Genomic DNA, 15,294 nt, shown 5'->3' with positions numbered 1-15,294 from the left:
ACTGTTGTGAGCCTCTGAGCTCTGGGCCATCCCTTTATGATTCTGTTAATTCTTCCTTTATAGAGGCAAAAAATCCTCCATTGAATTCTTTTCAATTAATCATTCGAGCTAATTGAGTGTATTGTATTTGTTCCCTCCCAGAACCCTGCCTACCTGGTACATTTGGTCTGGTCTCTCCATTGCCACCACTGTACAATTGGTCACTCTACTCAACTCCTCCTTATCTGTAGCCTGTAGCCATCATAGAAACAGAAAATAATAATAGGTTATTACATGTGAATACTTATTGCATGCTAAAACAATCTGCCAGGTATTTTCCTGCATTATCTCAATTATAGACTCAAAGCAATCCTATGAGGTAGCAACAATGACTATTTCCATTTTACAGATGAGGCAAGTAACTTGGGAAACCTCTCAGCCAGTAAATTGTGAAGCAAGCTTCAGCCCAAGAATATTGACTATAGAAACTCTACTTTTAACAGCTTGACCCTCTTTCTTTTTCTAGGCAGCTGCCTAAATGGTTAGCATGAATGACAAAAGTTTTAAAGTAAAACTTTTAACTATCTGAATCAAAATATTTCCTTTACCTTATGTGAGTATCAGATCCCTAACTTCAATGTCTATATCTCCCTAACTATAACATGACATTCATAATACTAAAACTGAAGGATAAAATACCTCTACTGTGCAGGAGATAAGGTATCTATCTATAGGTAGTAACTTGGAAGCACAGAGTGACCGGTGTAGACCCTGAAGATAGGTACTACTAGACAAGGGGATGCTGTTGAAAATGAATATTTCTCACATCTATACTGGCAGCAGCAAGAACACTCAGCCTTGGGAAATGTACTGAAACCTCCCAAGGTGTTGTAGGGGTGAAGTGAGAAGGGGAGGACTGACCACATGAGGATCCATCAATAGCTATTCAAGGTTTGCTAGCTTGTTTCCGCAGATGCCCATCACCTGTTTCATACACTTGGCTTACTTGGCTACAGAGGCCTTCGTTTCTAATTTAGGTTTCCATTTTGTTTTCCCAAATACTATTCACAATGTTCTCTGTAAGTTTAATGAAATTCCAAAGCACGATATTTTCTAAATGGCCCTGTGACATTTGAATTATCTTCATGAACAATAACTTTTAGCCTCAGAGTTTTAGAAGATATAACCAAACTAATTCACTACTTGGGTTAGATTAGTATCTTTTTTTCGGTTAATATATATTTTTTAATTAATTGAAATGACATGTCACACCAAATAATACAGGTGTCATGTGTACAACTCAATATAACGCCATCTACAGACCGCGTCTTCTACCTTCTGTCCCAAATGAACTCTCTTTCTACCCTCATTTTAACGGGTAACTTGCAATTCTGTTTTTAGTTTTTCTGTGTCCATGAGGATTTTTTTTGTCCTTTAACAAGCAAAATAGAAACAATTCTCTATTTTAATGTAAACTTTTCTTATTCATTTCAATCTTTCAATTTTCATTGTTTTTATTTATTTATTTATTTTCTTTCCTCAATTCACTCCTCTCACTCACCTCTATAAGATTGTCCTCCCCTGAACTTCATCTGATATTAGCTTCAGGAATCAGGGCTACTACCAGCTGAACCCTGTGAACACTGTGACAAGAATAATCCGGCAGCGAGCACCTGGCGACTGTGTATTCCAAGGTGAGTAATGCTATCCCTTCCTGTGCTCCCAGTCTTTCATGCTGTCCTCTCTCATCAGGAAACAATGCTTCTCATTCAATATTAAAAGTCAACAGATGAGAATGGAGTCAGACAAAAGCAGCGCTGTGCAATTGTCTGGTTCTAACTAAGCTTTTGTAATGCCTTTGTATACCGTGGACAAGAGTGTACATGAAGTGTGGGGGAAAGAAGGCTTATCCTAACATGATTCTCATATGAGGTAAACAGGTGTCACTCCCCCTAACAGCACTTCTCTTTAAAATAAATATTAGCATAATATATTTAATGATTTTATCTTATTTTTATTATTAGACAAAATCTCATTGCTGCCAAAGTAGTCAGAAAACAGTGTGTGACATCTGTTCTTACCAGTGAAGCCAACTTTTCAATCACCTGGAAAGAAAATCACCCATGATCGTTGTTAAGACATAATGTCAAAAGTGTTTGAATGAATGAAAACCTAGGAGCATTTAATTTTGAAGAAAGTGGACTGGCAGTATAAACAAGAAAATATTTAAATAACGCTAAATTTATAATTTCATTATACTATAGGTACAATAAATAATCACATGACAAAGAAATGCATTTTTATTACAGAAAAAGTTTCACTTTAGAGAAAATGTCCTACAATGTCATTAAACCCATAACAAAAGCAAACACATGATTGTACATACATGACTGAAATTTTGGAGTCATAGTTCTATCCTAAGCATTCAATACGCATGGCCACATAATTTTAAGCCACAGTAAACTTACTATATTATGGAATTTGTGTTAAGATTCTCTCAAGTAAAACACATGCCTTATAGCCTCAACTGCATTTTATTGCTTAGTGTTCATTTATGCACAGTGATATGTATACAGAAAGTGATTTATTCTAAGAAAAAACACAATGCCTTCTTCAAAACCAACAAACAAACAAATATTGTATAAGCCAAGGAAAATGAAATCAAGAACTTGAAAACTATCTGTGCTCCTATGTTCGTTGCAGTATGACTCATAACATCAAAGAAACAGAAACAACCTTGGTAACAAAGGATGGATGAACTGATGAATAAATAAATTGTGGTATGTTGTATATATACACAGGGGGGTCCTCGGGTTATGACAGTCTCGACATACATATGACATTTTGAGTTTACGGCGCTCACTCCCATAAAAACTTAAGAAAATTGAGATGTGAGTGTTCAGGCTTATACCATTAGCGTTGTACTTATGGACTACATGGTCTTCCACTGAGGACCTCATTCATCTGGAGAAACAGCTGATTGAAGAGGAAGAGATATAAATCCCATAACCCAAGAGATTTACTACCAAGGGTTTGGCAGAAGGTTTCTCTTTGGTAGAGGATGGGTTGGCAAAATTTCAAGCTGAAGACCCCAGTGATGACAGATTCAGTAAGATCTACAGAGCTGTTATGGATGCCTTGCAATATTACAGGCAGATTTTAGAAGAGAAGAAGTCTTCATCCTTCCATACTAGCCTGGAACAATTCTTAAGGAAGGTAGAGAGGCCTGCAACAGATCCTGTGCCCTCTACACCAGCTGCTTCTCGAGATGAAACACCTGTAGTACAGGTAGAATCATCCTCAGCATCTCCTGCATGTCTCTTAGGCAATTCTGATTCACCTGACCCAGTATCTCCAGCACCTTCTGCAGGTTCTCCTGCCTCTCCAGCTTCCTCCTCCCAATAGGTCACCCTCCCCACCATGCAATGCCCTTTCCAGGAATAAAGGTAAGGGATTTTTTTACACCCATTTTTGGTCATTTTTTTCTATTACTACACTACCTTATACAGTACGGTATATTTATGTCCTTTTCCCTTTTCTGTGGCTTAGTTGTGTTTTTATGTTCTAGATTATAATTTTACAATTGTGTTAGAATAGGTAAGTGACTAAGGCTAGTGTGTGTTTTGACTTACACCAAAATTTGGGTTACATCACTGTGGTAGGAATGGAAGAATGTTGTAACCCAAGAACCCCCTAGATGTGTGTGTGATATATACATGGTCTATATATGTGATATTGTCTTTAAAAACAAGGATACTTTGCCACTTGAGACAACATAAAGTTAGAGGACATTATGCTCTGTGAAATGAGCCCCACAGCATAATGTAGCATAAAAAGGACTCGAGATTGAACATATAAAATGATGACTACAATTAATAGCACAGTACCGAATACTAGAAATTCCCTGAGAGAGTGAATTGCCGGTACTCTCAGCACACGCACACATACACACAGTAACTATGTGAGGGAACAGATGTGCAAATTCACTTGACATAGTAATCATTTCATTATGTATATGCCAAAACACCATGTCGTATACCTTAAATATATACATTTTATTTTTAAAAACCAGGGTGGAAAAACATTTTATTTTTTTTAAAAAAGTCCATGTTGTTTCATCAGCTGTAACACATGTACCACCCTGGTGGGTGGGATTGATTATGGGGAAGGTTGTCCCCATGTGGGGACAGGTAGGTAAATGGAAAATACCTTCCTCTCAGTTTTTCTGTGAACTTAAAATGGCTCTAAAACCTAAGTCCCTTCAACTAAAATTCCAGACGGAGTCCTCATCTTCTGGTCCTGCTGTCACGTGGCATTCAGCCTCACTGTGTGGAAGCTGCTTGTCCAAAGTGCAAAGACATGACCTGGTTTATTTCAAAAGGTCAGGCCCGATTTTGAACACCAAGGTCTGTCTTTTTTTTTTTTTTTTCTGTCCACCAAAGCATTAGGTTTCATTTTTAAATGAAAATAAATGTAGAGGAAATGTTGAAAGAGATCATCTCTAAGTGGCTCTTTTTTTTTTTGAAGAAATAAAGCCACTCTTTGAGGTAAAAAAGGCTAGTGAAAGTCGAGGATAGCAGGTCATAGGGGATACTGGACATTGTAGATGTCCATAGAATCCTGAGAAAAAGGACTAGATGGCACTAATGATGAGGAAAGAGACAGAGGGATGCTGTGACTGGTCATTGTTCCAAATACTTCAAGTGGTCACCCTTTCTTCACCCACCCTCATGTAGAAAAATGAGGGAAATGCAGACCAGTGGGCAGTCGTTTAAGCTTCAAGAGCTGGAAATCTATGGTGAAAATTTTATACAACATGATATTTTGTTTTACTTGTGTTTTCATTATTATATAAAATGGCAAAACATTCTGCTTAACACTCTACCTTGGAATCTTAGAGTCTGTATCCTGGTCCCAGAAGCAGGTAACATAGAAAGTGCTTCCACTGAAAAAAAAAATCTAAACGAACATTAACCAAACATTGATTTTTGACCCACATAGTTCCATTTTAGTCTAGTCCATTTCAACCCTGAAGAATTCTAAAAGATTTTATCATATTATTTGTTGGCCTGCGGGGAGTCCAATTTTCATTGTCTATATTAGATGACATTAGAAAGAGTCCCAAGAAATAAAATGTTTATATTTACTTTTAAAAGGTACTGACACTTCCAGAATTACTTCCAAAATCATAATAGGTTTTCCTCATTTTGGATTTTGAAAGATAGAATGGCATTTTATTCATTTTAATAATGTGATCTGTTACTACCAGCACCTTGTAAAAATGAGTGCAAGTCATGCCCTAGTTTTTATCAACATGTCTCTTTCTTTCAACAATCACTTCTTTTCCTAACTTTAAAATTTCCCGACACATCCATAAAACACAGTCTCTCCGGCATGAGTCATGTTATTGCTGTGATTCAGGAAGTTTATTATAAGGCTAACAAAAGATACTCAATTTATAAGATGAAATGATACAGTGCTTTGAACAATCAGAGTTAGGAAAACATGGGCACAAGATGTTTGTTTAACCTATGCAGACAGTAGTCTCAAAATTATAGATGATCAATATTGGAGGAGAATAATCAATCTGGGAACTATAGAGAAGAGAATAAATTCTTTTTCCATTTATTTCAGAATATTAGATATCAAATGTTGAGAAGAGTTGAGGGTATAATAGTAACCCATAACTTAGAATTTGGAAGTGATCTTAGAGTTTTTTCACTCTGAGTATGTAACTATCCTGTACTTTAAAAAAGATGGGTGTGTGAGACTCCACTACTAAAAACGGTGCCTGCTGCCTGGATTTCCCCTAGATTTCCCTGCTCATCGATCGAATCTTCCCATGCTTTTGTCTCCCTGATTCTTTCATTTCTACATCCCCTTCCACTTAGGATATTTTTTCATTATGTCTCCATTTCATGAATTACTTATTGGTGTTCACCCTGAACTGCAAGAGAGGTTCAGCTTGTACCTCAGCAAGTGTAAGTTTCCTAATGCCCTTATTTTGTGGGCAATGAATAAAAGGGGGTTATATTACTTGCTGGGACCTAGCAACAGAGTGTGGTTTGATGAACTTGTGCTATGAGGTTTCTGGCTGAGCACCCCTCTAGAAAGGGTGGGGCTGCTACTGAGGGTGTGTTTGTAAGTGGCACGCCAAAGGGCTGAGAGAGCAAACTCCACTCCATCCTGAAGATTTCTGGGGAACACAGGCTAGGAAACTTATTTGGTTTTTATTCTAGAGATACAAAAATAAAACAAACCCCAAAACAAAACACGACTGACTTAGATAAAACCCTTTATCTAGTAGGGTACTATATGTCTGGGAAGGTGTACCACCCCAAAAAACAAATAAAATCAAAGAGAGGATTAATACTGACAAATGTTACCTACATTATAGTTTTCCCTCTGGTTGGTATCATTGTTCAATATCAGTTTCTTTGGTTTACATAGTTGCAGGGATAGAAGTGAATTTAAATTCATGCCACCAGTCCGGATACTCTATTCATTTCTTATAAAAGAAACAGGACTACTAAATGATACAATAAAATGGAATATTCTTTAAAGTACATTTGGCAAATTGTGTCCCAGCATGTAACCTTACAGAAAGTGAGAGAGCTGCTTAGTAGATCACAGTAGCACAAAAGCCTGTCTAATAAAACCGGAATAGGCACAAAATCCTTTGAATACGACCGTCTCTGGAATAAAATGTGTTTGGATGAAACTTGCCCAGGAATATTTGTAAGATTTGATTTTTCCAGTGTTTTCAGGTTGAAGAGCTCTTTCTTTGAATGGATTTTTTTCATATATAATATCTAAATATTTTAAATTAGGTTAGCCTTACCAACCACAGAGCAGTTCTGACTGAAATATCTTTACCCTGATCTATTTTGTAATTCTATAAAAGAATAAATCTTTTTGTCATGTTAATGTATCAGTGTCCTAAGGTTAGGTTATCATATGCATGTAAAAAGAACATTTAGGGATCAATCTCATAATAACTTCCCAGGCCTACCGGGCAGGACTAGCTACATAATGTATGGGGCACAGAACAAAAATGCAAGGATGAGGAGCCTTTCTTAAAAGCACAGAAAAAATATTACTGAAAGTAGTAAAATATAAAATGTTATCCTTTAAAACATATTTTTATGTATTAAATGTAAAAGATGATAGTAATAAACGAGTAACAACATCAACTTACAAATGGCATATAATTAATATTTTGATGTCATCATTTTGTATGACACACTAAAAAATAACACTTATATCAATGGGGTATATTGATTATAAGGTTTTCCCTGGCTCACTTTTCTACAAATGTATACACTAGTTTATCAAAAGTTATACTTTAGCAGTCCCATTTTCAATAGAAAAGATTGAAAAAAATCACATTCTCTGAGCAAATGCAAATTTGCAAATCTTTTTTGAAAATTTTGAATTTGGGGGAAGGGTTTTTCCACTGATACAACATTACTGGAGCTGGTAAGAGTATTTTATAGGCTAAGAAAACAGTTACTCAGGTCCATTTGAATTTAATTTTAAATGTGAATTTATACAATGGCTGTGTAATGTTTTCTGTACAATAAACTCAAAGTGCTTTTATGATTTGTATATGATTCAAAATTCCTATTTATCACTGTATCTTTAATTCTAAAAGGATATTAATTTTAAATTTTCTTCTGTTTGTAATTGATTCCTCAAACACTTCAAACAAAAATTTATCAGTTGATTGAGACAGTCTTTTATTTGTGATTGTGACCATCTTTAAGTTTAATTTCTGTTATGGCTAAACTGTGCCCACTCACCCCACAAATTTATATGTTGAAGTCTCATCCTCCAGTGCCCAGAATGGGACTTTATTCGGAACAAGGGCTTTCAAAGAGGCAATTAAAGTAAAATGAGTTTATATAGATGGACCCCAATCTAATATGACTGATGTCCTTATAAGAAGAGGAGACTAGGACGCAGTCTCACCCAGAGGAAGGGTCATGTGAAGATGCCGAGAGAAAATGGCCATCTACAAGCCAAGCAGGGTGGACTCAGGAGAAATGACCATAACAATATCTTGATTTTGAACTTCAGTCCTCCAGAACCATGAAGAAACATATGTCTGTTATGTAAGCCACCTAGTCTGGCACTTTGTCATGGCAGCCATAGAAAGGTAATATTTCTATCTCTAAATCCATGAATTTTTGCTTTGCAATGTTACAGGTAGTTTTCAAACCTGAAAATTTTGTGCCATTATTTTTTATTGAGGGTTTTGTTTTTTTTTTGACATACAGTATTATGTGAGTTTTGGGTGAACAACATAATGATTAAATTCACAGGTTTGTTTTCTATGACACTCAAACATATACTTTATTCTCCTTACGTGCCACAAAACTGACATTCTGTTGATATTTATATTGGATCTATAGATTAAACCAGGTTGAATGAACATTATTAGAATGTTGAACTTTTTACCAATGAAGTTTTCTTTTTTTGTTTAGGTTCATTTCAATATCTACTGATAAATTTACAAATTTCTCTATAAAGGCCTTTTGTAAGGTCTATCCCTACATATTTGTTGCTATATTGTATTTTTTGTTAAATTTCTTATCTGTTTATCTCTCGTATATAGAAGTACAATTGATTTCTCTATTTGATTGCGTATCCAACAAAATTGCTTAAGTTTATTCTCATAAATTTTCTACACCTTATTTTTTATAGGCAATGGCAGCATCTATTAACATGGCAGATTTATTTTATTCTTTTCATTTTTATACCATTTATATTATTTTCATTTTCTTAAGTGCCTTAGAGAGAACCCCAACTAGAATGTTAAATGAAAATGGTAACACTAGCATTCTTGTTTGATTCCATATTAAAATGAAAATGTTTTAAATGTTTCTTTAGTAAGATTTGTACACTAATTAATTTTTATAGTCTTTATCACACTTAAGACTCAACTTCTATTACTAGTTTCAGAACATTAGTTCAAAAACATTTTTCTAATGCAAATTAGCCATTTATTATTAGTAAAAACCACATTGGTCTTGATATAGTTACTTTTTAATTTAATGCTACATTACATATGCAAATTTTTTTAATGTTGAATTTATGGTTTTGTGTGTGTGTGTGTGTGTGTGTGTGTGTGTATTTGACCTAACTGCCTATATATATATATGTTTTTTTTAATTTTTATTGTACCATTTAATGCAAAAATAGTCTATATTTATGATTAATATCTCAATATATTTCTCTATGAGATCTGTTTTTTTAAATAAATAAAATTTTATTTTAATGGAGTGACATCAATAAATCAGGGTACATATATTCAAAGAAAACATGTCTAGGTTATCTTGTCATTCAATTATGTTCATACCCATCACCCAAAGTCAGATTGTCCTCCGTCACCTTCTATCTAGTTTTCTTTGTGCCCCTCCTCCACCCCTCCCCCTCTCCCTCCTTCCCTCCCTCCACCTCCTATAACCACCACACTCTTGTCCATGTCTCTTAGTCTCATTTTTATGTCCAACCAATGTATGGAATCCTGCAGTTCTTGTTTTTTTCTGATTTACTTATTTCACTCCGTATAATGTTATCAAGATCCCACCATTTTGTTGTAAGTGATCCGATGTCATCATTTCTTATGGCTGAATAGTATACCATGGTGTATATGTGCCACATCTTCTTTATTCAGCCTTCTATTTTTTTTTTACAGTGATTAAAGCCTTTAAGCAAACTCTTGGCCAATACAGCAAGAATCCATAAAAGAATAGTGTCCTTAACATGTTCACCAAGTCCAAGTTGGCCCCAACACCATGCCAAATCCCTGAAAAATGCAACCCAACCCCAGTTCAGTCTGTTAGGAGCTGTCACAAGGAGTAGGAGTCCAGGAAAAGTCCACATCCAGGAAAAGTCCTCATGGCACTGGAATTGTTGTTACAATTCTATACTTTGCAGCTCAAGTCCATGTCCCAATGACCACTGCTTCTAGCTAGTAATGATTCAGGTAGACTGGAAAAGCCATCTGCAGCATGTGTGGAGATGGAGCTTCTGTTCTTCTCTGCCTGGAGAGATGAGACCAGGTTGCTTTTCCCTGGAGCTCTGCGACTGTGGCTTGGTAAAGAGAACCTTGGTATACACTAAGCTGGGTGGCAAAGGTAGATTCATAATAGAAGTTGGCAAAGGGGGGAAAGAGAGCTCTAAATTAGGAGTAGGTCTCAGCCTGAAATATGAGTGGGGCATTGAGGTAGGAGGAATAAAGGAAACACTATATATTAAACAAAGTAGCAGAAAATAGGACTATCAACACCCACAACAGAGATCTTTGAGGGAAGAATAAAAAACCTGACTATTCAGGCAAGACATAGTTAAGTGGCCCTTGTGCAAATGAGATAAGTTTACCTGCTTCTTGGAAGAAATACCCTAGGCTCATCCACAGTGTCGTAGATGGGGCCAACGGCCCTGGGCACCTTCAGCCTTCTGTGGCAAACTCCAGCATTCTGGGCAAGGTTAGGTCATAGGTGGCTGGAGCAGGGCTGGAAGAGACTGAACCCTCCCTTAGAGGAGCGAGGGGGAAGTTTACCTTCCAGTGTCCCTGTTTCCTCACAGCAGAGGCATGTAAGCCTGGCAGGCTTTAGCTCAATGACCTTCCTTTCCACTATTGAAGCAGGACCCAGATGGCATCCTATGAGACCCCTTTGGGGCATTGGAGCCTTTAAGGGTGTATCCTAAAAGCTGGTAGATCCCCTGATCTCTATTGGGCTTTTTCTGCCTCTTGGTATCTTAAAAGCCATACTCAGAAGATCTCGCTGAGGGGTTTGAGGATCCCCATCTGCCTATATAAATCTTTTCCTTATATCTGGAGCTATTTGGAAAAGACAAAACAGTGTTATTAGCTGGATCAAATAAAGAAGGTAGTAGTTTGCAGGAGAAAAAGATTTGGCATCTTCTGTTCATCAGCATTCAAAAGAAATTTAAAAATTTTTATAAGTAAAAAGCATGATATGGTAGGGAGATCTGTTTTGATATAATGCTTATAAAAGCCCTAAATCCAGAATTGTACATTCTGTGTTCTTCAAATACTTATATGGTTTTATGTTTCTTCTCAAAATTTATATCTATATTATGTCTGTAAAATTAGTTCTTGATAAGACATGATTATTGGTTAGACTCTCCATTCCCATCAAGTGCAATTCATGTGATTATTTATTCATTATTAATATATATGTGCATTAATTGCCTACTCATAATAAATTACCTCAAAACATAGTGGCTTAAAGCAACAATAAATCTTTGTTATCTCACAGCTGCTATTATTTAGGAATTAGGCTCAGCTTAACTCAATGGTGCTGGCTTGGACTCTCTATCGATGTCAAAGTCAGTGTCACCAGAACTATAGTCACCTGAAGGCTTGATGGAGGCTGGATATGCACTTCCAAGATGACACACTGAATTTGCTGACAGTAGCTTCTGACTCTTGGCAGGAAGCCTTATTTCTTGTCACATGGGCTTTTCTTTTATAAGAGTTATGCAAAAAAGCTATTGCTCTTTTTCAATTGTTTTAGTGTTTGGAATAGCTCAACACTTCAACCTCTTCGATTTTCAAAATAGACAACTCTTCTGAAAATTATGATAGTTTTATCACCACCATTTCATTTTTTTAATCTTTCATTAAAGGTTAAGTCCCAATAAATTGATCAGCACTTTTTGTTATTAAGAAAATTCAATTTAACAGGATGACATCGATCAATAAATATACATAGATTTCAGGCAAACATCACTACATTATTTTATTTTTTTAATTAATTTTAATGGGGTGACATTGATAAATCAGGGTACATATGTTCAGAGAAAACATCTCTAAGTTATTTTGAAATTGATTATGTTGCATTCCCATCACCGAAAGTCCAATTGTCTTCCGTCACCTTCTAACTAGTTTTCTTTGTGTCCCTCCCCTCTCCCAACCCCCTCCTCCTCTTCACCCACCTTGTGACACCCACACTCTTGTCCATGTCTCTGAGTCTCATTTTTATATCCCACCTATGTATGGAATCATATAGTTCTTAATTTTTTCTGACTTACTTATTTCGCTCAGTATAATGTTTTCAAGGTCCATCCATGTTGTTGTAAATGATCCGATGTCATCATTTCTTATGGCTGAGTAGTATTCCATAGTATATATGTACCAAAGCTTTTTAATCCACCCATCCACTGACGGACATTTGGGCTGTTTCCAGATCTTTGCTATTGTGAACAATGCTGCCATAAATATGGGGGTGCATTTCTTCTTTTGAAACAGTGCTATGGTGTTCTTGGGGTATATTCCTAACAGTGGTATAGCTGGGTCAAAAGGCAGTTCGATTTTTAATTTTTGGGGGAATCTCCATACTGTTTTCCACAGTGGCTACAACAGTCTGGATTTCCACAAGCAGTGCAGGAGGGTTCCCTTTTCTCCACATCCTCGCCAGCACTTATTCTGTGTTGTTTTGTTGATGAGCACCATTCTGACTGGTGTGAGGTGATATCTCATTGTGGTTTTAATTTACATTTCTCTAATGATTAGTGATGTTGAGCATTTTTTCATATGCCTATTGGCCATCTGTATCTCCTCTTTGGAGAAGTGTCTATTCATTTCTTTTGCCCATTTTTTGATAGGATTCTTTGTCTTCATGGTGTTGAGTTTTACAAGTTCTTCATAAATTTTGGTTATTAACCCCTTATCAGATGTATTATCAAATATATTCTCCCATTGTGTAGTTTGTCTTTTTATTCTGTTCTTATTGTATTTAGCTGTGCAGAAGCTTTTTAGTTTGATATAGTCCCATTTGTTTATCCTGTCTTTTATTTCACTTGCCCATGGAGATAAATCGGCAAATATCTTGCTGTGAGAGATGTCAGAGAGCTTACTGCCTATATTTTCTTCTAAGATGCTTATGGTTTTACAGCTTACATTTAAGTCTTTTATCTCTTTTGAGTTTATTTTTGTAAATGGTGTAAGTTGGTGGTCTAGTTTTATTTTTTTGCAGGTAGCTGTTCAATTTTCCCAACACCATTTGTTGAAGAGGCTGTCTTTAATTCAATGTATGCTCTTACCTCCTTTGTCAAATATCAGTGGTCCATAAAAGTGTGGGTTTATTTCTGGGTTCTCAGTTCTGTTCCATTGATCTATATGCCTGTTCTTATGCCAGTACCAGGCTGTTTTGAGTACAATGGCCTTGTAGTATAACTTGATATTAGGAAGTGTGATACCTCCCACTTTATTCTTCCTTTTCAAGATTGCTGAGGCTATTCATGTTCTCTTTTGGTTCCATATAAATTTTTGGAATATGTGTTCTATATCTTTGAAGTAAGTCATTGGTATTTTAATCGGTATTGCATTGAATTTATAAATTGCTTTGGGTAATATAGACATTTTAATGATATTTATTCTTCCTAACCTTGAGCATGGTATATGCTTCCACTTGTTTGTATCTTCTCTGATTTCTTTTATCAATGTTTTATAATTTTCCGAGTACAAGTCTTTAATCTCCCTGGCTAAATTTATTCCTAGTTACTTTATTTTTTTTGGTTGCAATGGTGAAGGGGATTGCTTCCTTAATTTCTCTTTTTGACAGTTCATTGTTAGTGTATAAAAATGCCTCTGATTTCTGAGTATTAATTTTATATCCTGCCACCTTGCTAAATTCACTTTTCAGGTCCAGTAGTTTTTTGACTGAGCCTTTAGGGTTTTCTATATACAATATCATATCATCTGCAAATAATGATAGTTTTACTTCTTCTTTTTCAATTTGTATGCCTTTTATTTCTTTTTCTTGTCTGATTGCTGTGGCTAGGACTTCCAGAACTATGTTGAATAAGAGTGCTGAAAGGGGGCACCCCTGCCTTGTTCCTGATCTTAAGGGGATTGCTTTTAATTTTTGCCCCTTAAGTGTGATGTTGGCTGTGGTTTGTCATAGATGGCCTTTATCATGTTGAAGTATGTTCCCTGTATTCCAACTATGCTGAGAGTTTTGATCATGAATGGGTGCTGGATTTGATCAAATGCTTTTTCTGCATCTATTGAAATTATCATGTGGTTTTTGTCCTTCCTTTTGTTTATGTGATGAATCACATTGATTGATTTGCGAATATTGTACCATCCTTGCCTCCCCAGAATAAATCCCACTTGATCATGGTGTATGATTTTTTCCATATATTGTTGGATCCGGTTTGCTAATATTTTGTTGAGGATTTTAGCATCTATATTCATTAGAGATATTGGCCTATAATTTTCTTTCTTTGTGTTGTCTTTGCCTGGTTTTGGAATCAGAATTATGCTCGTCTCATAAAAGGAGCTTGGAAGTCTTCCTTCCTCTTGAATTTTTTGAAATAGCTTGAGAAGGATAGGAGTTAATTCTTCTTTGAATATTTGGTAGAATTCCGTTGTGAAGCCATCGGGCCCTGGACTTTTCTTTGTTGGGAGTTTTTTGATAACTGTTTCGATCTCCTTTGTTGTAATCGGTCTGTTTAGGTTTTCTGATTCTTCCAGATTGATTTTTGGAAGATTGTATGTTTCAAGGAATTTGTCCATTTCATCTAGGTTGTCTAGTTTTTTGGTGTACAGTTCTTCATAGTATTTCCTTATAATATTTCATATTTCTGTTGTGTCAGTTGTTATTTCCCCACTCTCATTTCTAATTTTATTTATTTGAGTCCTCACTCTTTTTTTCTTGGTGAGTCTGGTGAAAGTTTCATTGATATTGTTTACCTTTTCAAAGAACCAGCTCCTGGTTTCATTGATCCTCTGTATTGTTTCTTTAGCCTCTGTCATTTATTTCCACTCTGATCTTTATTATTTCCTTCCTTCTACTACCTCTGGGCTTTACTTGCTGTTCTTTTTCTAGTTCTTTTAGATGCATGGTCAAGTTGTTTATTTGAACTTTTTTTAGCTTCTTAAGGTATGCCTATAATGCTATGCACTTCCCTTTCAAGACTGCTTTTGCTATGTCCCATAAATTTTGAGTTGATGTATGCTCATTATCATTCATTTCTAGGAATTTTTTTTATTTCTTCTTTGATCTCATTGTTAACCCATTCATTATTTAATAACATGCTATTTAGTTTCCAAGTGTTTGAGTATTTTACAGTTTTTCTATTGTGGTTGATTTCTAGTTTCATGCCATTGTAATCAGAGAAAGTGCTCGAAATGATTTCAATCTTCTTAAATTTGTTTATACCACTTTTGTGCCCTAACATGTGGTCTATCCTAGAGAATGTACCATGAGCACTTGAAAAGAATGTATATTCTGCTGCTTTAGGGTGAAAGGTTCTGAAGATATCTATTTAATCAAG

The sequence above is a fragment of the Saccopteryx bilineata genome, chromosome 6 (assembly GCF_036850765.1).
Source record: "Saccopteryx bilineata isolate mSacBil1 chromosome 6, mSacBil1_pri_phased_curated, whole genome shotgun sequence".
Lineage (NCBI taxonomy): Eukaryota > Metazoa > Chordata > Mammalia > Chiroptera > Emballonuridae > Saccopteryx > Saccopteryx bilineata.
The sequence above is the reverse complement of the archived record's forward strand: the minus strand, read 5'-3'. Positions refer to the sequence as shown.